Genomic DNA, 20,446 nt, shown 5'->3' with positions numbered 1-20,446 from the left:
ATCCCAGTTTTGGATTACTTTAATGAACAAAAAAAAAATGCATATAGCAAAGGATAGTTTCAATCTGCCTACCTCTGGGTTATGGGCCCAGCATGCTTCCATTGCAGTACTCTGCTGCACATGTAAGTGCAAGAGATCCTGAAGCACTCACTCATCATGCGAAAGTACCAATGTGTTTCTTCATTGGTTGCTGGAAGAAACATCTTACAAAAACTCTCCAGATTATTGACTTTTTAAAGTTTTTCTAGGAAACGTTCTAGATGAATGCTTATTAGTCTTTGTCAGTATATTCTTTTTGCAAAGTGTCTCTGTGGCGCAATCGGTTAGTGTGTTCAGCTATTAATCAAAAGGTTGGTGGTTCAATCCCACCCAGGGACGTAATTGACCTTGTGATCAGATTTTGGTGATATTTAAGTAGACAAGTCAAAATTGCAAACCCCCTCTTATGGTGTAGGGTACCTGGCCTTCTCTGATGTAATCAGAGTTAGATTTGATTAAGTGATTTTATAAAAAAACAGCTAGGAAGCACAATTTAGCAGTGGGTTGCAGAGAAAAAGAAAAATGCTGGCAGAAAAATACAATTGAGTGATTAAACAGCTCTTCATTTTCTGGCTTTATTTTTATGATAACAAATTTGTTCTCTGAAAAGTGTCCACAAAGCCAAGTCTCTGATTAACACCTTTGTAGGGATGGTTTTTCACCTATTACTAAATTAAACTTGCTTCATTGGAAAGGCAGCAAGATGCATCCTCATTTCAATATCTACTGAAATAATACAGGTTGACACCAGGAAACATTAACGCCACTGCATCCTTGCTGCTTTCTCATGTGGAAGTCTGTTTAATGTGAAAACAAGGTGATATCTAATTAGCACACAGGTAAGGAATTAAGAAAATCTTTATTTAAGGGTGAAGATGTTTCTCACAAAATCGTTGCCCCAATGCATCATTGAAATTCAAGCTGGAAAGATGATTTTAATATATCACTTGTACATTTTGTATTGCTCTTCTGGTGACAATGTAGTTTGTTTTTGTCAGTTACCATTTTAATAATCGGGTAAAGAAAATTAATTGGATTTTTGAAAGAAAACAATACTGTCAATATACTATTAAAACAAATTAAAATGGTAAAAGTTATTGTACTTTAAGTAAAAATAAAAGCTAAAATATCAATACCAGTTTTGGATTACTTTAATGAACAAAAAAAAAATGCATATAGCAGAGGATAGTTTCAATCTGCCTACCTCTGGGTTATGGACCCAGCATGCTTCCATTACAGTACTCTGCTGCACATGTAAGTGCAAGAGATCCTGAAGCACTCACTCATCATGGGAAAGTACCAATGTGTTTCTTCATTGGTTGATGGAAGAAACATCTTACAAAAACTCTCCACATTATTGACTTTTTAAAATGTTTCTAGGAATCGTTCTAGATGAATGCTTATTAGCCTTTGTCAGTAAGTACTTTTGCAAAGTGTCGCTGTGGCGCAATCAGTTAGTGTGTAAGGCTATTAACCAAAAGGTTGGTGGTTCAATCCCACCCAGGGACTTAATTGACCTTGTTATCAGATTTTGGTGATCTTTAAGCAGACAAGTCAAAATTTCAAACCCCCTGTTATGGTGTAGGGTACCTGGCCTTCTCTGATGTAATCAGAGTTAGATTTGATTCAGTGATTTTATAAAAACAGCTAGGAAGCACAATTTAGCAGTGGGTTGCAGAGAAAAAGAAATATGCTGGCAGAAAAATCCAATTGAGTGATTAAACAGCTCTTCATTTTCTGGCTTTATTTTTATGCTAACTAATTTGTTCTCTGAAAAGTGTCCACAAAGCCAAGTATCTGATTAACATATTTGTAGGGATGGTTTTTCACCTATTACTAAATTAAACTTGCTTCATTGGAATGGCAGCAAGATGCATCCTCATTTCAATATCTACTGAAATAATACAGGTTGACACCAGGAAACATTAACGCCACTGCATCCTTGCTGCTTTCTCATGTGGAAGTCTGTTTAATGTGAAAACAAGGTGATATCTAATTAGCACACAGGTAAGGAATTAAGAAAATCTTTATTTAAGGGTAAAGATGTTTCTCACAAAATCATTGCCCCAATGCATCATTGAAATTCAAGCTGGAAAGATGATTTTAATATATCACTTGTACATTTTGTATTGCTCTTCTGGTGACAATGTAGTTTGTTTTTGTCAATTACCATTTTAATAATAGGGTAAAGAAAATTAAGTGGATTTTTGAAAGAAAACAATACTGTCAATATACTATTAAAACAAATTAAAATGGTAAAAGTTATTGTACTTTAAGTAAAAATAAAAGCTAAAATATCAATCCCAGTTTTGGATTACTTTAATGAACAAAAAAAAAATGCATATAGCAAAGGATAGTTTCAATCTGCCTACCTCTGGGTTATGGGCCCAGCATGCTTCCATTGCAGTACTCTGCTGCACATGTAAGTGCAAGAGATCCTGAAGCACTCACTCATCATGCGAAAGTACCAATGTGTTTCTTCATTGGTTGCTGGAAGAAACATCTTACAAAAACTCTCCAGATTATTGACTTTTTAAAGTTTTTCTAGGAAACGTTCTAGATGAATGCTTATTAGTCTTTGTCAGTATATTCTTTTTGCAAAGTGTCTCTGTGGCGCAATCGGTTAGTGTGTTCAGCTATTAATCAAAAGGTTGGTGGTTCAATCCCACCCAGGGATGTAATTGACCTTGTGATCAGATTTTGGTGATATTTAAGTAGACAAGTCAAAATTGCAAACCCCCTCTTATGGTGTAGGGTACCTGGCCTTCTCTGATGTAATCAGAGTTAGATTTGATTAAGTGATTTTATAAAAAAACAGCTAGGAAGCACAATTTAGCAGTGGGTTGCAGAGAAAAAGAAAAATGCTGGCAGAAAAATACAATTGAGTGATTAAACAGCTCTTCATTTTCTGGCTTTATTTTTATGATAACAAATTTGTTCTCTGAAAAGTGTCCACAAAGCCAAGTATCTGATTAACATATTTGTAGGGATGGTTTTTCACCTATTACTAAATTAAACTTGCTTCATTGGAAAGGCAGCAAGATGCATCCTCATTTCAATATCTACTGAAATAATACAGGTTGACACCAGGAAACATTAACGCCACTGCATCCTTGCTGCTTTCTCATGTGGAAGTCTGTTTAATGTGAAAACAAGGTGATATCTAATTAGCACACAGGTAAGGAATTAAGAAAATCTTTATTTAAGGGTAAAGATGTTTCTCACAAAATCATTGCCCCAATGCATCATTGAAATTCAAGCTGGAAAGATGATTTTAATATATCACTTGTACATTTTGTATTGCTCTTCTGGTGACAATGTAGTTTATTTTTGTCAATTACCATTTTAATAATAGGGTAAAGAAAATTAAGTGGATTTTTGAAAGAAAACAATACTGTCAATATACTATTAAAACAAATTAAAATGGTAAAAGTTATTGTACTTTAAGTAAAAATAAAAGCTAAAATATCAATCCCAGTTTTGGATTACTTTAATGAACAAAAAAAAAATGCATATAGCAAAGGATAGTTTCAATCTGCCTACCTCTGGGTTATGGGCCCAGCATGCTTCCATTGCAGTACTCTGCTGCACATGTAAGTGCAAGAGATCCTGAAGCACTCACTCATCATGCGAAAGTACCAATGTGTTTCTTCATTGGTTGCTGGAAGAAACATCTTACAAAAACTCTCCAGATTATTGACTTTTTAAAGTTTTTCTAGGAAACGTTCTAGATGAATGCTTATTAGTCTTTGTCAGTATATTCTTTTTGCAAAGTGTCTCTGTGGCGCAATCGGTTAGTGTGTTCAGCTATTAATCAAAAGGTTGGTGGTTCAATCCCACCCAGGGATGTAATTGACCTTGTGATCAGATTTTGGTGATATTTAAGTAGACAAGTCAAAATTGCAAACCCCCTCTTATGGTGTAGGGTACCTGGCCTTCTCTGATGTAATCAGAGTTAGATTTGATTAAGTGATTTTATAAAAAAACAGCTAGGAAGCACAATTTAGCAGTGGGTTGCAGAGAAAAAGAAAAATGCTGGCAGAAAAATACAATTGAGTGATTAAACAGCTCTTCATTTTCTGGCTTTATTTTTATGATAACAAATTTGTTCTCTGAAAAGTGTCCACAAAGCCAAGTATCTGATTAACATATTTGTAGGGATGGTTTTTCACCTATTACTAAATTAAACTTGCTTCATTGGAAAGGCAGCAAGATGCATCCTCATTTCAATATCTACTGAAATAATACAGGTTGACACCAGGAAACATTAACGCCACTGCATCCTTGCTGCTTTCTCATGTGGAAGTCTGTTTAATGTGAAAACAAGGTGATATCTAATTAGCACACAGGTAAGGAATTAAGAAAATCTTTATTTAAGGGTAAAGATGTTTCTCACAAAATCATTGCCCCAATGCATCATTGAAATTCAAGCTGGAAAGATGATTTTAATATATCACTTGTACATTTTGTATTGCTCTTCTGGTGACAATGTAGTTTATTTTTGTCAATTACCATTTTAATAATAGGGTAAAGAAAATTAAGTGGATTTTTGAAAGAAAACAATACTGTCAATATACTATTAAAACAAATTAAAATGGTAAAAGTTATTGTACTTTAAGTAAAAATAAAAGCTAAAATATCAATCCCAGTTTTGGATTACTTTAATGAACAAAAAAAAAATGCATATAGCAAAGGATAGTTTCAATCTGCCTACCTCTGGGTTATGGGCCCAGCATGCTTCCATTGCAGTACTCTGCTGCACATGTAAGTGCAAGAGATCCTGAAGCACTCACTCATCATGCGGAAGTACCAATGTGTTTCTTCATTGGTTGCTGGAAGAAACATCTTACAAAAACTCTCCAGATTATTGACTTTTTAAAGTTTTTCTAGGAAACGTTCTAGATGAATGCTTATTAGTCTTTGTCAGTATATTCTTTTTGCAAAGTGTCTCTGTGGCGCAATCGGTTAGTGTGTTCAGCTATTAATCAAAAGGTTGGTGGTTCAATCCCACCCAGGGACGTAATTGACCTTGTGATCAGATTTTGGTGATATTTAAGTAGACAAGTCAAAATTGCAAACCCCCTCTTATGGTGTAGGGTACCTGGCCTTCTCTGATGTAATCAGAGTTAGATTTGATTAAGTGATTTTATAAAAAAACAGCTAGGAAGCACAATTTAGCAGTGGGTTGCAGAGAAAAAGAAAAATGCTGGCAGAAAAATACAATTGAGTGATTAAACAGCTCTTCATTTTCTGGCTTTATTTTTATGATAACAAATTTGTTCTCTGAAAAGTGTCCACAAAGCCAAGTATCTGATTAACATCTTTGTAGGGATGGTTTTTCACCTATTACTAAATTAAACTTGCTTCATTGGAAAGGCAGCAAGATGCATCCTCATTTCAATATCTACGGAAATAATACAGGTTGACACCATGAAACATTAACGCCACTGCATCTTTGCTGTTTTCTCATGTGGAAGTCTGTTTAATGTGAAAACAAGGTGATATCTAATTAGCACACATGTAAGGAATTAAGAAAATCTTTATTTAAGGGTGAAGATGTTTCTCACAAAATCGTTGCCCCAATGCATCATTGAAATCCAAGCTGGAAAGATGATTTTAATATATCACTTGTACATTTTGTATTGCTCTTCTGGTGACAATGTAGTTTGTTTTTGTCAATTACCATTTTAATAATCGGGTAAAGAAAATTAAGTGGATTTTTGAAAGAAAACAATACTGTCAATATACTATTAAAACAAATTAAAATGGTAAAAGTTATTGTACTTTAAGTAAAAATAAAAGAGCAAAAATATCAATCCCAGTTTTGGTTTACTTTAATTAACAAAAAAAAATGCATATAGCAGAGGATAGTTTCAATCTGCCTACCTCTGGGTTATGGACCCAGCGAGCTTCCATTACAGTACTCTGCTGCACATGTAATTGCAAGAGATCCTGAAGCACTCACTCATCATGGGAAAGTACCAATGTGTTTCTTCATTGGTTGATGGAAGAAACATCTTACAAAAACTCTCCAGATTATTGACTATTTAAAGTTTTTCTAGGAAACGTTCTAGATGAATGCTTATTAGCCTTTGTCAGTATGTACTTTTGCAAAGTGTCGCTGTGGCGCAATCAGTTAGTGTGTACGGCTATTAACCAAAAGGTTGGTGGTTCAATCCCACCCAGGGATGTAATTGACCTTGTTATCAGATTTTGGTGATCTTTAAGTAGACAAGTAAAAATTTCAAAAACCCCTGTTATGGTGTAGGGTACCTGGCCTTCTCTGATGTAATCAGAGTTAGATTTGATTCAGTGATTTTATAAAAACAGCTAGGAAGCACAATTTAGCAGTGGTTTGCAGAGAAAAAGAAATATGCTGGCAAAAAAATCCAATTGAGTGATTTAACAGCTCTTCATTTTCTGGCTTTATTTTTATGCTAACAAATTTGTTCTCTGAAAAGTGTCCACAAAGCCAAGTATCTGATTAACATCTTTGTAGGGATGGTTTTTCACCTATTACTAAATTAAACTTGCTTCATTGGAAAGGCAGCAAGATGCATCCTCATTTCAATATCTACTGAAATAATACAGGTTGACACCAGGAAACATTAACGCCACTGCATCCTTGCTGCTTTCTCATGTGGAAGTCTGTTTAATGTGAAAACAAGGTGATATCTAATTAGCACACAGGTAAGGAATTAAGAAAATCTTTATTTAAGGGTGAAGATGTTTCTCACAAAATCGTTGCCCCAATGCATCATTGAAATTCAAGCTGGAAAGATGATTTTAATATATCACTTGTACATTTTGTATTGCTCTTCTGGTGACAATGTAGTTTGTTTTTGTCAATTACCATTTTAATAATAGGGTAAAGAAAATTAAGTGGATTTTTGAAAGAAAACAATACTGTCAATATACTATTAAAACAAATTAAAATGGTAAAAGTTATTGTACTTTAAGTAAAAATAAAAGAGCAAAAATATCAATCCCAGTTTTGGATTACTTTAATTAACAAAAAAAAATGCATATAGCAGAGGATAGTTTCAATCTGCCTACCTCTGGGTTATGGGCCCAGCATGCTTCCATTGCAGTACTCTGCTGCACATGTAAGTGCAAGAGATCCTGAAGCACTCACTCATCATGGGAAAGTACCAATGCGTTTCTTCATTGGTTGATGGAAGAAACATCTTACAAAATCTCTCCAGATTATTGACTTTTTAAAGTTTTCTAGGAAACGTTCTAGATGAATGCTTATTAGCCTTTGTCAGTATGTACTTTTGCAAAGTGTCTCTGTGGTGCAATCGGTTAGTGTGTTTGGTTATTAACCAAAGGGTTGGTGGTTCAATCCCACCCAGGGATGTTATTGACCTTGTCATCAGATTTTGGTGATCTTTAAGTAGACAAGTCAAAATTTCAAACCCCCTCTTATGGTGTAGGGTACCTGGCCTACTCTGATGTAATCAGAGTTAGATTTGATTAAGTGATTTTATCAAAAAACAGCTAGGAAGCACAATTTAGCAGTGGGTTGCAGAGAAAATGAAATATGCTGGCAGAAAAATCCAATTGAGTGATTAAACAGCTCTTCATTTTCTGGCTTTATTTTTATGCTAACAAATTTGTTCTCTGAAAAGTGTCCACAAAGCCAAGTATCGGATTAACATCTTTGTAGGGATGGTTTTTCACCTATTACTAAATTAAACTTGCTTCATTGGAAAGGCAGCAAGATGCATCCTCATTTCAATATCTACTGAAATAATACAGGTTGACACCAGGAAACATTAACGCCACTGCATCCTTGCTGCTTTCTCATGTGGAAGTCTGTTTAATGTGAAAACAAGGTGATATCTAATTAGCACACAGGTAAGGAATTAAGAAAATCTTTATTTAAGGGTGAAGATGTTTCTCACAAAATCGTTGCCCCAATGCATCATTGAAATTCAAGCTGGAAAGATGATTTTAATATATCACTTGTACATTTTGTATTGCTCTTCTGGTGACAATGTAGTTTGTTTTTGTCAATTACCATTTTAATAATCGGGTAAAGAAAATTAAGTGGATTTTTGAAAGAAAACAATACTGTCAATATACTATTAAAACATATTAAAATGGTAAAAGTTATTGTACTTTAAGTAAAAATAAAAGAGAAAAAATATCAATCCCAGTTTTGGATTACTTTAATTAACAAAAAAAAAATGCATATAGCAGAGGATAGTTTCAATCTGCCTACCTCTGGGTTATGAACCCAGCATGCTTTCATTACAGTACTCTGCTGCACATGTAAGTGCAAGAGATCTTGAAGCACTCACTCATCATGGGAAAGTAACAATGTGTTTCTTCGTTGGTTGATGGAAGAAACATCTTACAAAAACTCTCCAGATTATTGACTTTTTAAAGTTTTTCTAGGAAACGTTCTAGATGAATGCTTATTAGCCTTTGTCAGTATGGACTTTTGCAAAGTGTCTCTGTGGCGCAATTGGTTAGTGTGATTGGTTATTAACCAAAGGGTTGGTGGTTTAATCCCACCCAGGGATGTAATTGACCTTGTTATCAGATTTTGGTGATCTTTAAGTAGACAAGTCAAAATTTCAAAAACCCCTGTTATGGTGTAGGGTACCTGGCCTTCTCTGATGTAATCAGAGTTAGATTTGATTCAGTGATTTTATAAAAACAGCTAGGAAGCACAATTTAGCAGTGGTTTGCAGAGAAAAAGAAATATGCTGGCAAAAAAATCCAATTGAGTGATTAAACAGCTCTTCATTTTCTGGCTTTATTTTTATGCTAACAAATTTGTTCTCTGAAAAGTGTCCACAAAGCCAAGTATCTGATTAACATCTTTGTAGGGATGGTTTTTCACCTATTACTAAATTAAACTTGCTTCATTGGAAAGGCAGCAAGATGCATCCTCATTTCAATATCTACTGAAATAATACAGGTTGACACCAGGAAACATTAACGCCACTGCATCCTTGCCGATGATAACCTCAAGTTGGGTCATTCGGTGCTGCAGAGTCGTACGCACTCTTCCACCCGTTCAAGAGCTTTGGTATAACCCCATGGTTCTTAATGTGACCCCAGCATCCTCTAGGTCGTATGAGAAAATAGGATTTTAATACCTACCGGTAAATCCTTTTCTCTTAGTCTGTAGAGGATGCTGGAGTTCCCTTGTGCTGCCTCAGTTGAATCTCCTTTACTTGACAGAGATGTGCCTGAGCAGCGGCCCTCCCCAGCCCTATCCCAAATCATACTTATTTTGCATAGGAGATACCATGGTCATGAAGATTATTCTCCCAGGGTGAGGTTCATTCATTGCATTCTGGGTATGCTGACCCCTGTGATTTCCCCAAATGTGGGTAACTCGACTGCATTATTTGTGGTAGTGGGGGACTGTGTTTGTGTTTTCCTCTGGTCAGCTCTGGTAAAAGTCAGATTTCTTTGTTTCAGATCTTCCTCTAGCCTTGTTCTTCTTTCGAGAGTTCCCTTGTGCTGCCTCAGTTGGATCTCCTTCACTTGACAGGGGGGTGCCCGAGCAGCGACCCTCCCCAGCTCAAGCCCAACTCCTACTTACCTGCCAGGTGAGATACTATGATCATGAAGGTGCTTCTCCCAGGGCAAGGCTCACCCATTGCACTCTGGGTGTGCTGCCCCTGCGATTTCCCCAAATGTGGGAAACTTGACTGCATAATTTGTGTTTCCCCTGGTCGGCTCTCGTATAATTCAGATCTCTTTGTCTCAGGTCTCTCTCCAGCCTAGTTTGCTGTCTGTTTCCACTTCTTTTTTCTTGAGCCCCTCCCTTTTATACCCTTGTGCACTATCCTGACTTCTCCTCCTGTCTGCTTACTTTGTGCCTTCCAATGCACAATGCAAACTACACACCCTTTTACTTGCCTTACAGAGCAGCTCTGGAGCTGTTACAGTGCCAAGCTGCTGTAAGAAATCAGCTTGAATGCTTCAGGGGCTGGGGCATTGTCAACATGAGCCCCACACCGAAGGAGGGTGGGGGTGTTTAATGCGAACTAAGGGTCATCCAAGCGCCGCAAAAGGCCGCCATGCCCTGCATACCCCTTTTCTCTTTTCATATGCAGATGAGGGTTCCAGCCAACTTTGGCCCACTGCTTGGATGACATCACCGTATGCAAATCCATCTTCTGCAGAACTTCCCCCAGGAATGCTTGTACTAGTTGTTGCATTTGGTTTGTTGTTTGGGGGTGCTTCAGTATTAGGCAGCCTTCTGCCCTCCCATGTTCATCTGAAAATATGTGTTCTCCCTGCAGTTGTTGTCTCCAGATGAGAGTTCCCTTGTGCTGCCTCAGTTGAATCTCCTTTACTTGACAGAGATGTGCCTGAGCAGCGGCCCTCCCCAGCCCTATCCCAAATCATACTTATTTTGCATAGGCGATACCATGGTCATGAAGATTGTTCTCCCAGGGTGAGGTTCATTCATTGCATTCTGGGTATGCTGACCCCTGTGATTTCCCCAAATGTGGGAAACTCGACTGCATTATTTGTGGTAGTGGGGGACTGTGTTTGTGCTTTCCTCTGGTCAGCTCTGGTAAAAGTCAGATTTCTTTGTCTCAGATCTTCCTCTAGCCTTGTTCTTCTTTCGAGAGTTCCCTTGTGCTGCCTCAGTTGGATCTCCTTCACTTGACAGGGGGTGCCCGAGCAGCAATCCTCCACAGCTCTGGCCCAACTCCTACTTACCTGCCAGGAGAGATACTATGATCTTCACTGTTAGGGCAATCAGGATGTGGAATTCCCTGCCAGGGAAGGTGGTAATGGCGGACTCTGTAATTGGATTTAAAAAAGGAATGGATACATTTCTGAATGAAAAAGCTATCCAAGGTTATAATACTTAAAATATCAACATGGTTAATCCGGGGGTAACATGAGTTGTAGTAGCTAACTAGTCATAAAACATTATTCAGCAAGTATGTAGAATCATCACAACTTAAAACAGGTTGAACACGATGGGCAATTTGCCTCTATTCAACCTCAAAAACTATGTTACTATATGTTACTATATTACTATGTTACTGTAGTATACAGAACACCACAATGCAATGAGCAGTGATAGTGAGCACTGATGAGGATACTAGAACTGACACTGAGCAGCAAGATGCAGCACTGGACTATTAGTAATGTACTGTAGTATGCTGAGCACAACAATGCAGCACAAGACAATGAGCAGTGATACTGAGCACTGATGAGGATACTACTGAGAACTGACACTGAGCAGGAGAGACACACTACTAGTATTACTGAGCAGCAATAAGTATCCACTGATACTGAGCACTGATATTGAGATTTCCACTGAGAGAACATAGCCACGTCCTCTCCGCTCTCTCTTCAATGCACGAGTAAAAATGGCGGCAACGCGCAGCTCTTTATATGGAATCCGAATCTCGCGAGAATCCGACAGCGGGATGATGACATTTTCCCTTGTTCAGGTTTTCCGAGTCAGGCGGGAACAACCGAGCCTGCCTCGTACCAGTGTAAACCACGTGGAGTTCGTGGGGAATTCGGTTCTCGGAGAACCGAACCCGCTCCTCTCTACCTTATACCCATCAATTTTTTTTATTTTCAATCTAAGCCCCTGCAGTTTTCTGTAAGCATCTGCTTTGCTATGATGATCAACAAGTCACAAGGGCAAACACTCAGGGCTTGAGGCGTAGATCTTAGGACCAGCTGCTACAAGCATGGCAGAGGTGTCACTATCACTGGTGACACCCAGAGAGGTGGCGAGGGAGATTGTAATGCAGTGCGCGCAGATAAGCAGCGCAATGGTAAAAAGGAGGCATGGTTTCATAGGTAGGGGCGTGGCCTGGTGGCCTGAATCTACATTTTGTTGCTCCGGGTGTCCCGGGGGTTGGGGGCTGCACCGGGGACTAGTGTGTGAGCGGTGCTGGCTCCTGCACAGTGACATGGCATGGCCACTAGAGATGTGCACCGGAAATTTTTCGGGTTTTGTGTTTTGGTTTTGGGTTCGGTTCCGCGGCCGTGTTTTGGGTTCGAACGCGTTTTGGCTAAACCTCACCGAATTTTTTTTGTCGGATTCGGGTGTGTTTTGGATTCGGGTGTTTTTTTCAAAAAACCCTAAAAAACAGCTTAAATCATAGAATTTGGGAGTCATTTTGATCCCAAAGTATTATTAACCTCAATAACCATAATTTCCACTCATTTTCAGTCTATTCTTAACACCTCACACCTCACAATATTATTTTTAGTCCTAAAATTTGCACCGAGGTCGCTGGATGACTAAGCTCAGTGACCCAAGTGGCCGACACAAACACCTGGCCCATCTAGGAGTGGCACTGCAGTGTCACGCATGATGGCCCTTCCAAAAAACACTCCCCAAACAGCACATGACGCAAAGAAAAAAAGAGGCGCAATGAGGTAGCTGTGTGACTAAGCTCAGCGACCCAAGTGGCCGACACAAACACCTGGCCCATCTAGGAGTGGCACTGCAGTGTCACGCAGGATGGCCCTTCCAAAAAACACTCCCCAAACAGCACATGACGCAAAGAAAAAAAGAGGCGCAATGAGGTAGCTGTGTGACTAAGCTCAGCGACCCAAGTGGACGACACAAACACCTGGCCCATCTAGGAGTGTCACTGCAGTGTCACGCAGGATGGCCCTTCCAAAAAACACTCCCCAAACAGCACATGACGCAAAGAAAAAAAGAGGCGCAATGAGGTAGCTGTGTGACTAAGCTCAGCGACCCAAGTGGCCGACACAAACACCTGGCCCATCTAGGAGTGGCACTGCAGTGTCACGCAGGATGGCCCTTCCAAAAAACACTCCCCAAACAGCACATGACGCAAAGAAAAATAAAAGAAAAAAGAGGTGCAAGGTGGAATTGCCTTGGGCCCTCCCACCCACCCTTATGTTGTATAAACAGGACATGCACACTTTAACCAACCCATCATTTCAGTGACAGGGTCTGCCACACGACTGTGACTGAAATGACGGGTTGGTTTGGACCCCCACCAAAAAAGAAGCAATTAATCTCTCCTTGCACAAACTGGCTCTATAGAGGCAAGATGTCCACCTCATCATCCTCCGATTCATCACCGTGTACATCCCCCTCCTTACAGATTATCAATTCGTCCCCACTGGAATCCACCATCTCAGCTCCCTGTATACTTTGTGGAGGCAATTGCTGCTGGTCAATGTCTCCACGGAGAAATTGATTATAATTCATTTTAATGAACATCATCTTCTCCACATTTTCTGGAAGTAACCTCGTACGCCGATTGCTGACAAGGTGAGCGGCGGCACTAAACACTCTTTCGGAGTACACACTTGTGGGAGGGCAACTTAGGTAGAATAAAGCCAGTTTGTGCAAGGGCCTCCAAATTGCCTCTTTTTCCTGCCAGTATACGTACGGACTGTCTGACGTGCCTACTTGGATGCGGTCACTCATATAATCCTCCACCATTCTTTCAATGGTGAGAGAATCATATGCAGTGACAGTAGACGACATGTCCGTAATCGTTGGCAGGTCCTTCAGTCCGGACCAGATGTCAGCATCAGCAGTCGCTCCAGACTGCCCTGCATCACCGCCAGCGGGTGGGCTCGGAATTCTGAGCCTTTTCCTCGCACCCCCAATTGCGGGAGAATGTGAAGGAGGAGCTGTTGACCGATCAAGTTCCGCTTGACTTGATAATTTTCTCACCAGCAGGTCTTTGAACCCCTGCAGACTTGTGTCTGCCGGAAAGAGAGATACAACGTAGGTTTTAAATCTAGGATCGAGCACGGTGGCCAAAATGTAGTGCTCTGATTTCAACAGATTGACCACCCGTGAATCCTGGTTAAGCGAATGAAGGGCTCCATCCACAAGTCCCACATGCCTAGCGGAATCGCTCTGTCTTAGCTCCTCCTTCAATGTCTCCAGCTTCTTCTGCAAAAGCCTGATGACGGGAATGACCTGACTCAGGCTGGCAGTGTCTGAACTGACTTCACGTGTGGCAAGTTCAAAAGGTTGCAGAACCTTGCACAACGTTGAAATCATTCTCCACTGCGCTTGAGACAGGTGCATTCCACCTCCTATATCGTGGTCAGATGTATAGGCTTGAATGGCCTTTTGCTGCTCCTCCATCCTCTGAAGCATATAGAGGGTTGAATTCCACCTCGTTACCACTTCTTGCTTCAGATGATGGCAGGGCAGGTTCAGGCGTTTTTGGTGTTGCTCCAGTCTTCTGTACGTGGTGCCTGTACGCCGAAAGTGTCCCGCAATTCTTGTGGCCACCGACAGCATCTCTTGCACGCCCCTGTCGTTTTTTAAATAATTCTGCACCACCAAATTCAAGGTATGTGCAAAACATGGGACGTGCTGGAATTTGCCCAGATATAATGCACGCACAATATTGCTGGCGTTGTCCGATGCCACAAATCCACAGGAGAGTCCAATTGGGGTAAGCCATTCTGTGATGATCTTCCTTAGTTGCCGTAAGAGGTTTTCAGCTGTGTGCGTATTCTGGAAAGCGGTGATACAAAGCGTAGCCTGCCTAGGAAAGAGTTGGCGTTTGCGAGATGCTGCTACTGGTGCCGCCGCTGCTGTTCTTGCGGCGGGAGTCAATACATCTACCCAGTGGGCTGTCACAGTCATATAGTCCTGAGTCTGCCCTGCTCCACTTGTCCACATGTCCGTGGTTAAGTGGACATTGGGTACAACTGCATTTTTTAGGACACTGGTGAGTCTTTTTCTGAGGTCTGTGTACATTTTCGGTATCGCCTGCCTAGAGAAATGGAACCTAGATGGTATTTGGTACCGGGGACACAGTACCTCAATCAAGTCTATAGTTGGCTCTGAAGTAATGATGGATACCGGAACCACGTTTCTCACTGCCCAGGATGCCAAGGCCTCAGTTATCCGCTTTGCAGCAGGATGACTGCTGTGATATTTCATCTTCCTTGCAAAAGACTGTTGGACAGTCAATTGCTTGGTGGAAGTAGTAAAAGTGGTCTTACGACTTCCCCTCTGGGATGACCATCGACTCCCAGCAGCAACAACAGCAGCGCCAGCAGCAGTAGGCGTTACACTCAAGGATGCATCGGAGGAATCCCAGGCAGGAGAGAACTCGTCAGAATTGTCAGTGACATGGCCTGCAGGACTATTGGCATTCCTGGGGAAGGAGGAAATTGACACTGAGGGAGTTGGTGGGGTGGTTTGCGTGAGCTTGGTTACAAGAGGAAGGGATTTACTGGTCAGTGGACTGCTTCCGCTGTCGCCCAAAGTTTTTGAACTTGTCACTGGCTTATGATGAATGCGCTGCAGGTGACGTATAAGGGAGGATGTTCCGAGGTGGTTAACGTCCTTACCCCTACTTATTACAGCTTGACAAAGGCAACACACGGCTTGACACCTGTTGTCCGCATTTCTGTTGAAATACTTCCACACCGAAGAGCTGATTTTTTTGGTATTTTCACCAGGCATGTCAATGGCCATATTCCTCCCACGGACAACAGGTGTCTCGCCGGGTGCCTGACTTAAACAAACCACCTCACCATCAGAATCCTCCTTGTCAATTTCCTCCCCAGCGCCAGCAACACCCATATCCTCCTCATCCTGGTGTACTTCAACACTGACATCTTCAATCTGACTATCAGGAACTGGACTGCGGGTGCTCCTTCCAGCACTTGCAGGGGGCGTGCAAATGGTGGAAGGTGCATGCTCTTCACGTCCAGTGTTGGGAAGGTCAGGCATCGCAACCGACACAATTGGACTCTCCTTGTGGATTTGTGATTTTGAAGAACGCACAGTTCTTTGCTGTGCTTTTGCCAGCTTAAGTCTTTTCATTTTTCTAGCGAGAGGCTGAGTGCTTCCATCCTCATGTGAAGCTGAACCACTAGCCATGAACATAGGCCAGGGCCTCAGCCGTTCCTTGCCACTCCGTGTGGTAAATGGCATATTGGCAAGTTTACGCTTCTCCTCTGACGATTTTTATTTAGATTTTTGAGTCCTTTTTTTACTGATCTTTTGTGTTTTGGATTTTACATGCTCTGTACTATGACATTGGGCATCGGCCTTGGCAGACGACGTTGATGGAATTTCATCGTCTCGGCCATGACTAGTGGCAGCAGCTTCAGCACGAGGTGGAAGTGGATCTTGATCTTTCCCTATTTTTGGAACCTCAACATTTTTGTTCTCCATATTTTAATAGGCACAACTAAAAGGCACCTCAGGTAAACAATGGAGATGGATGGATACTAGTATACTTATGGATGACGAGTGACTGACGACACAGAGGTAGCTACAGCCGTGGACTACCGTACTGCGTCTGCTAGTATAGAGATGATAATTAATGATATAAAAAAAAAATATATATAACTACTGTAGGTATATATAATATAATGACGGACCTGGTGGACACTGTCAGCAGACTGCTAAACAACTAGTATGAAGAAGATAGAAAAAAACTTCCACCACAGGTAGGTAGGTATACAATTATGGACGAGCACTGACGACACAGAGATAGCCACAGCCGTGGACTACCGTACTGCGTCTGCTAGTATAGAGATGATAATTAATGATATAAAAAAAAATATATATAACTACTGTTGGTATATATAATATAATGACGGACCTGGTGTAATTCAGATCTCTTTGTCTCAGGTCTCTCTCCAGCCTAGTTTGCTGTCTGTTTCCACTTCTCTTTTCTTGAGCCGCTGCCTTCTATGCCCTTGTGCACTCTCCTGACTTCTCCTGTCTGCTTACTTTGTGCCTTCCAACGCACAATGCAAACTACAGGTAGTGCTGCAGGGCCCACACCCTTTTACCTTGCCTTACAGAGCAGCTCTGGAGCTGTTACAGTGCCCAGCTGCAGCAAGAAATCAGCTTGAATGCTTCAGGTGCTGGGGCATAGCCAACAAGAGCCCCACACCGACGGAGGGTGGAGGTGTTTAATGCAAACTAGGGGTCAGCCAAGCGCCGCAAAAGGCCGCCATGCCCTGCATGCCCCTTTTCTCTTTTCATATGCAGACGAGGGTTGAAGCCAACTTTGACCCACTGCTTGGATGACATCACCATATGCAAATCCATCTGCGGCAGGCCTTCCCCCAGGAATGCTTGCACTAGTTGTTGCATTTGGTTTGTTGTTTGGGGGTGCTTCAGTATTAGGCAGCCTTCTGCCCTCCCATGTTCATCTGAAAATATGTGTTCTCCCTGCAGTTGTTGTCCCCAGATGAGAGTTCCCTTGTGCTGCCTCAGTTGAATCTCCTTTACTTGACAGAGATGTGCCTGAGCAGCGGCCCTCCCCAGCCCTATCCCAAATCATACTTATTTTGCATAGGAGATAACATGGTCATGAAGATTGTTCTCCCAGGGTTAGGTTCATTCATTGCATTCTGGGTATGCTGACCTCTGTGATTTCCCCAAATGTGGGAAACTCAACTGCATTATTTGTGGTAGTGGGGGACTGTGTTTGTGCTTTCCTCTGGTCAGCTCTGGTAAAAGTCAGATTTCTTTGTCTCAGATCTTCCTCTAGCCTTGTTCTTCTTTCAAGAGTTCCCTTGTGCTGCCTCAGTTGGATCTCCTTCACTTGACAGGGGGGTGCCCGAGCAGCGACCCTCCCCAGCTCTAGCCCAACTCCTACTTACCTGCCAGGTTAGATACTATGATCATGAAGTTGCTTCTCCCAGGGCAAGGCTCACCCATTGCACTCTGGGTGTGCTGCCCCTGCGATTTCCCCAAATGTGGGAAACTTGACTGCATAATTTGTGTTTCCCCTAGTCGGCTCTCATATAATTCAGATCTCTTTGTCTCAGGTCTCTCTCCAGCCTAGTTTGCTGTCTGTTTCCACTTCTTTTTTCTTGAGCCCCTCCCTTCTACACCCTTGTGCACTATCCTGACTTCTCCTCCTGTCTGCTTACTTTGTGCCTTCCGATGCACAATGCAAACTACAGGTAGTGCTGCAGGGCCCACACCCTTTTACTTGCCTTACAGAGCAGCTCTGGAGCTGTTACAGTGCCAAGCTGCTGAAAGAAATCAGCTTGAATGCTTCAGGGGCTGGGGCATGGCCAACATGAGCCCCACACCGAAGGAGGGTGGGGGTGTTTAATGCGAACTAAGGGTCATCCAAGCGCCGCAAAAGGCCGCCCTGCCCTGCATACCCCTTTTCTCTTTTCATATGCAGATGAGGGTTCCAGCCAACTTTGGCCCACTGCTTGGATGACATCACTGTATGCAAATCCGTCTTCTGCAGACCTTCCCCCAGGAATGCTTGAACTAGTTGTTGCATTTGGTTTGTTGTTTGGGGGTGCTTCAGTATTAGGCAGCCTTCTGCCCTCCCATGTTCATCTGAAAATATGTGTTCTCCCGGCAGTTGTTGTCCCCAGATGAGAGTTCCTTTGTGCTGCCTCAGTTGAATCTCCTTTACTTGACAGAGATGTGCCTGAGCAGCGGCCCTCCCCAGCCCTTTCCCAAATCATACTTATTTTGCATAGGAGATACCATGGTCATAAAGATTGTTCTCCCAGGGTGAGGTTCATTCATTGCATTCTGGGTATGCTGACCCCTGTGATTTCCCCAAATGTGGGAAACTCAACTGCATTATTTGTGGTAGTGGGGGACTGTGTTTGTGTTTTCCTCTGGTCAGCTCTGGTAAAAGTCAGATTTCTTTGTCTCAGATCTTCCTCTAGCCTTGTTCTTCTTTCGAGAGTTCCATTGTGCTGCCTCAGTTTGATCTCCTTCACTTGACAGGGGGGTACTGAAAGGAAAATCAGCCTCTTCTTGTACCCCTCGATTTGGTGGCCACTGACGTCAGTGAGAGCAATCCTTAACGTTACAGATAATACACGACACCATGTAGTTAAGAATCACTCTGCGTTTATTGTTCATAACAATGGTATATAAGGCATCATTGTCTAGGGAGGGATTGGAATGTCCAGGGAGGGGTAGGCAAAAGTAAATACTTTATTGGTTTAACTTTACTGCATAGGAGGGGTAAAACAGGCTACATGGGGGGATGTAGGATACAGCCTAGTACTTCATCTAGGGGTGGTGATTTCACACAGTTCCCAACAAACTATGGGTGGAGCTATATTCATTTTATGCAATGCAAGCTAAATCCAAGGCAAAAGAAAAAGAAACAATATTTACACAATGCACAATGACAGAGTATATTTAACCCTTCAATCCCCTCTTAGAATCATGATTGTTATACGACATGATTCTTCTGTAGAGCCCCCTTTTTGTTTCTCCAATTTTTTAGATATTGAACATAATCATCGGGGCCTTTGCTATCAGAGGAGGTGATGGGGCTAGTGGTAACATCATAATACATCAAGACTGTGTCAATACCTTTAGATGTGAGTTTCTTTCCACAGGGAATCACACAATAAACTATGAGACCTATAAAGATTAAAGTTATTATTATGAATATACTTATTTGCACAAGAGCCTGTTTCCAATTTTCAATCCACCCAAAATATTGGCTCCATGGGTTATCAACACCCGAATTTTTCTTAAGTTCTATGGATAAGGTTTCTAATTTGTTTATGGCTAAAGTAACCTTACCATTAGGACCAGTGTTGTCAGGAATATATGTACAACAGCCTTCCACCTTACTAATGTAAACACATGTACCGCCTTTTTCTGCTAGAATCATGTCAAGAGCCATTCTATTTTGGAAGGTCATTTGGGAAGTGGCTTCTAGCTGTTCAGCTATACCTTTAAGAGCATCTTTGGTATCATTAACAAATCTTTGTTGGTTATAATATATATAATTAATCCAGGCTACGTTTTTATTTATAGTTATTATAGGAAACAATGACTCAAAACCCGCAGCCACCTCATCTCTAGCTTTGAACTCATTTGGAACACCTCTTGGGACCCCTATAGCATCAATGTATACGTGTGGGTCAAAGCTACCTCCTGGGAGTGCTCTTTTCTTTCGATTAGCAGGTGTATTAGAGGGAGGAGTGGGGTCATCGGTGATCATTAGGAGTGGCATTATGACTTTGGCTAGGGCACACTCACCATACCATGGTGTGTCTAATTTAGTTCTAAGCTTCATATCCCCACATATATAATAAATGTCACCTAGTGATCTAGTTTGGTTAACTAAAACAGTTGTTCTTTTATTTGCACAGTACCCTGGTGGGAAGGTTTTTAAATTTCTACCTGTGGTAGTGTTAGATGTATAACAGGTATAGTTTCCAGGATATATGGTTATGGTGCTTCCTGGGTTGGGATTTTTTGACAATATGGGATATTCCCTTTTCCACATTTCGCACTGACTGTCATTTGTTTTGGTGTCATTAAAAAGGCTGAAAAAACAATGTTCCTGTTCTAGGGGTATATTAAGGGGCACTGTACCTAGGTGGGGCCTAGATTTGCCACAGACATAGCAGTTACTTTTATTATGTTTGCTAGCACTATACTTCATCCATTCTAACCAGAAATTGATGT

At 41.4% G+C, this 20,446-nt stretch overlaps 5 non-coding genes and 1 pseudogene across 5 annotated transcripts; all 6 read left to right on the top strand.

The window, feature by feature from the left end:
* Nucleotides 1-9,280: 9,280 nt before the first annotated feature.
* LOC135006395 (U1 spliceosomal RNA) lies at nucleotides 9,281-9,444 on the top strand. The gene has a single exon (XR_010206595.1). It is a non-coding gene; the product is annotated as a U1 spliceosomal RNA (small nuclear RNA).
* Nucleotides 9,445-9,596: 152 nt separating this feature from the next.
* On the top strand, nucleotides 9,597-9,759 carry LOC135006446 (U1 spliceosomal RNA). The gene has a single exon (XR_010206645.1). It is a non-coding gene; the product is annotated as a U1 spliceosomal RNA (small nuclear RNA).
* A 655-nt stretch (nucleotides 9,760-10,414) lies between these two features.
* LOC135006356 (U1 spliceosomal RNA) lies at nucleotides 10,415-10,578 on the top strand. The gene has a single exon (XR_010206558.1). It is a non-coding gene; the product is annotated as a U1 spliceosomal RNA (small nuclear RNA).
* A 6,732-nt stretch (nucleotides 10,579-17,310) lies between these two features.
* Nucleotides 17,311-17,474, top strand: LOC135006376 (U1 spliceosomal RNA). The gene has a single exon (XR_010206578.1). It is a non-coding gene; the product is annotated as a U1 spliceosomal RNA (small nuclear RNA).
* Nucleotides 17,475-17,626: 152 nt separating this feature from the next.
* LOC135006540 (U1 spliceosomal RNA) lies at nucleotides 17,627-17,761 on the top strand (annotated as a pseudogene).
* A 702-nt stretch (nucleotides 17,762-18,463) lies between these two features.
* On the top strand, nucleotides 18,464-18,627 carry LOC135006632 (U1 spliceosomal RNA). Its single transcript, XR_010206807.1, has one exon. It is a non-coding gene; the product is annotated as a U1 spliceosomal RNA (small nuclear RNA).
* Nucleotides 18,628-20,446: the final 1,819 nt, after the last annotated feature.

This window comes from Pseudophryne corroboree, unplaced genomic scaffold (genome assembly GCF_028390025.1).
Source record: "Pseudophryne corroboree isolate aPseCor3 unplaced genomic scaffold, aPseCor3.hap2 scaffold_213, whole genome shotgun sequence".
Classification (NCBI taxonomy): domain Eukaryota; kingdom Metazoa; phylum Chordata; class Amphibia; order Anura; family Myobatrachidae; genus Pseudophryne; species Pseudophryne corroboree.
This window is presented reverse-complemented; position numbering and strand designations above follow the sequence as displayed.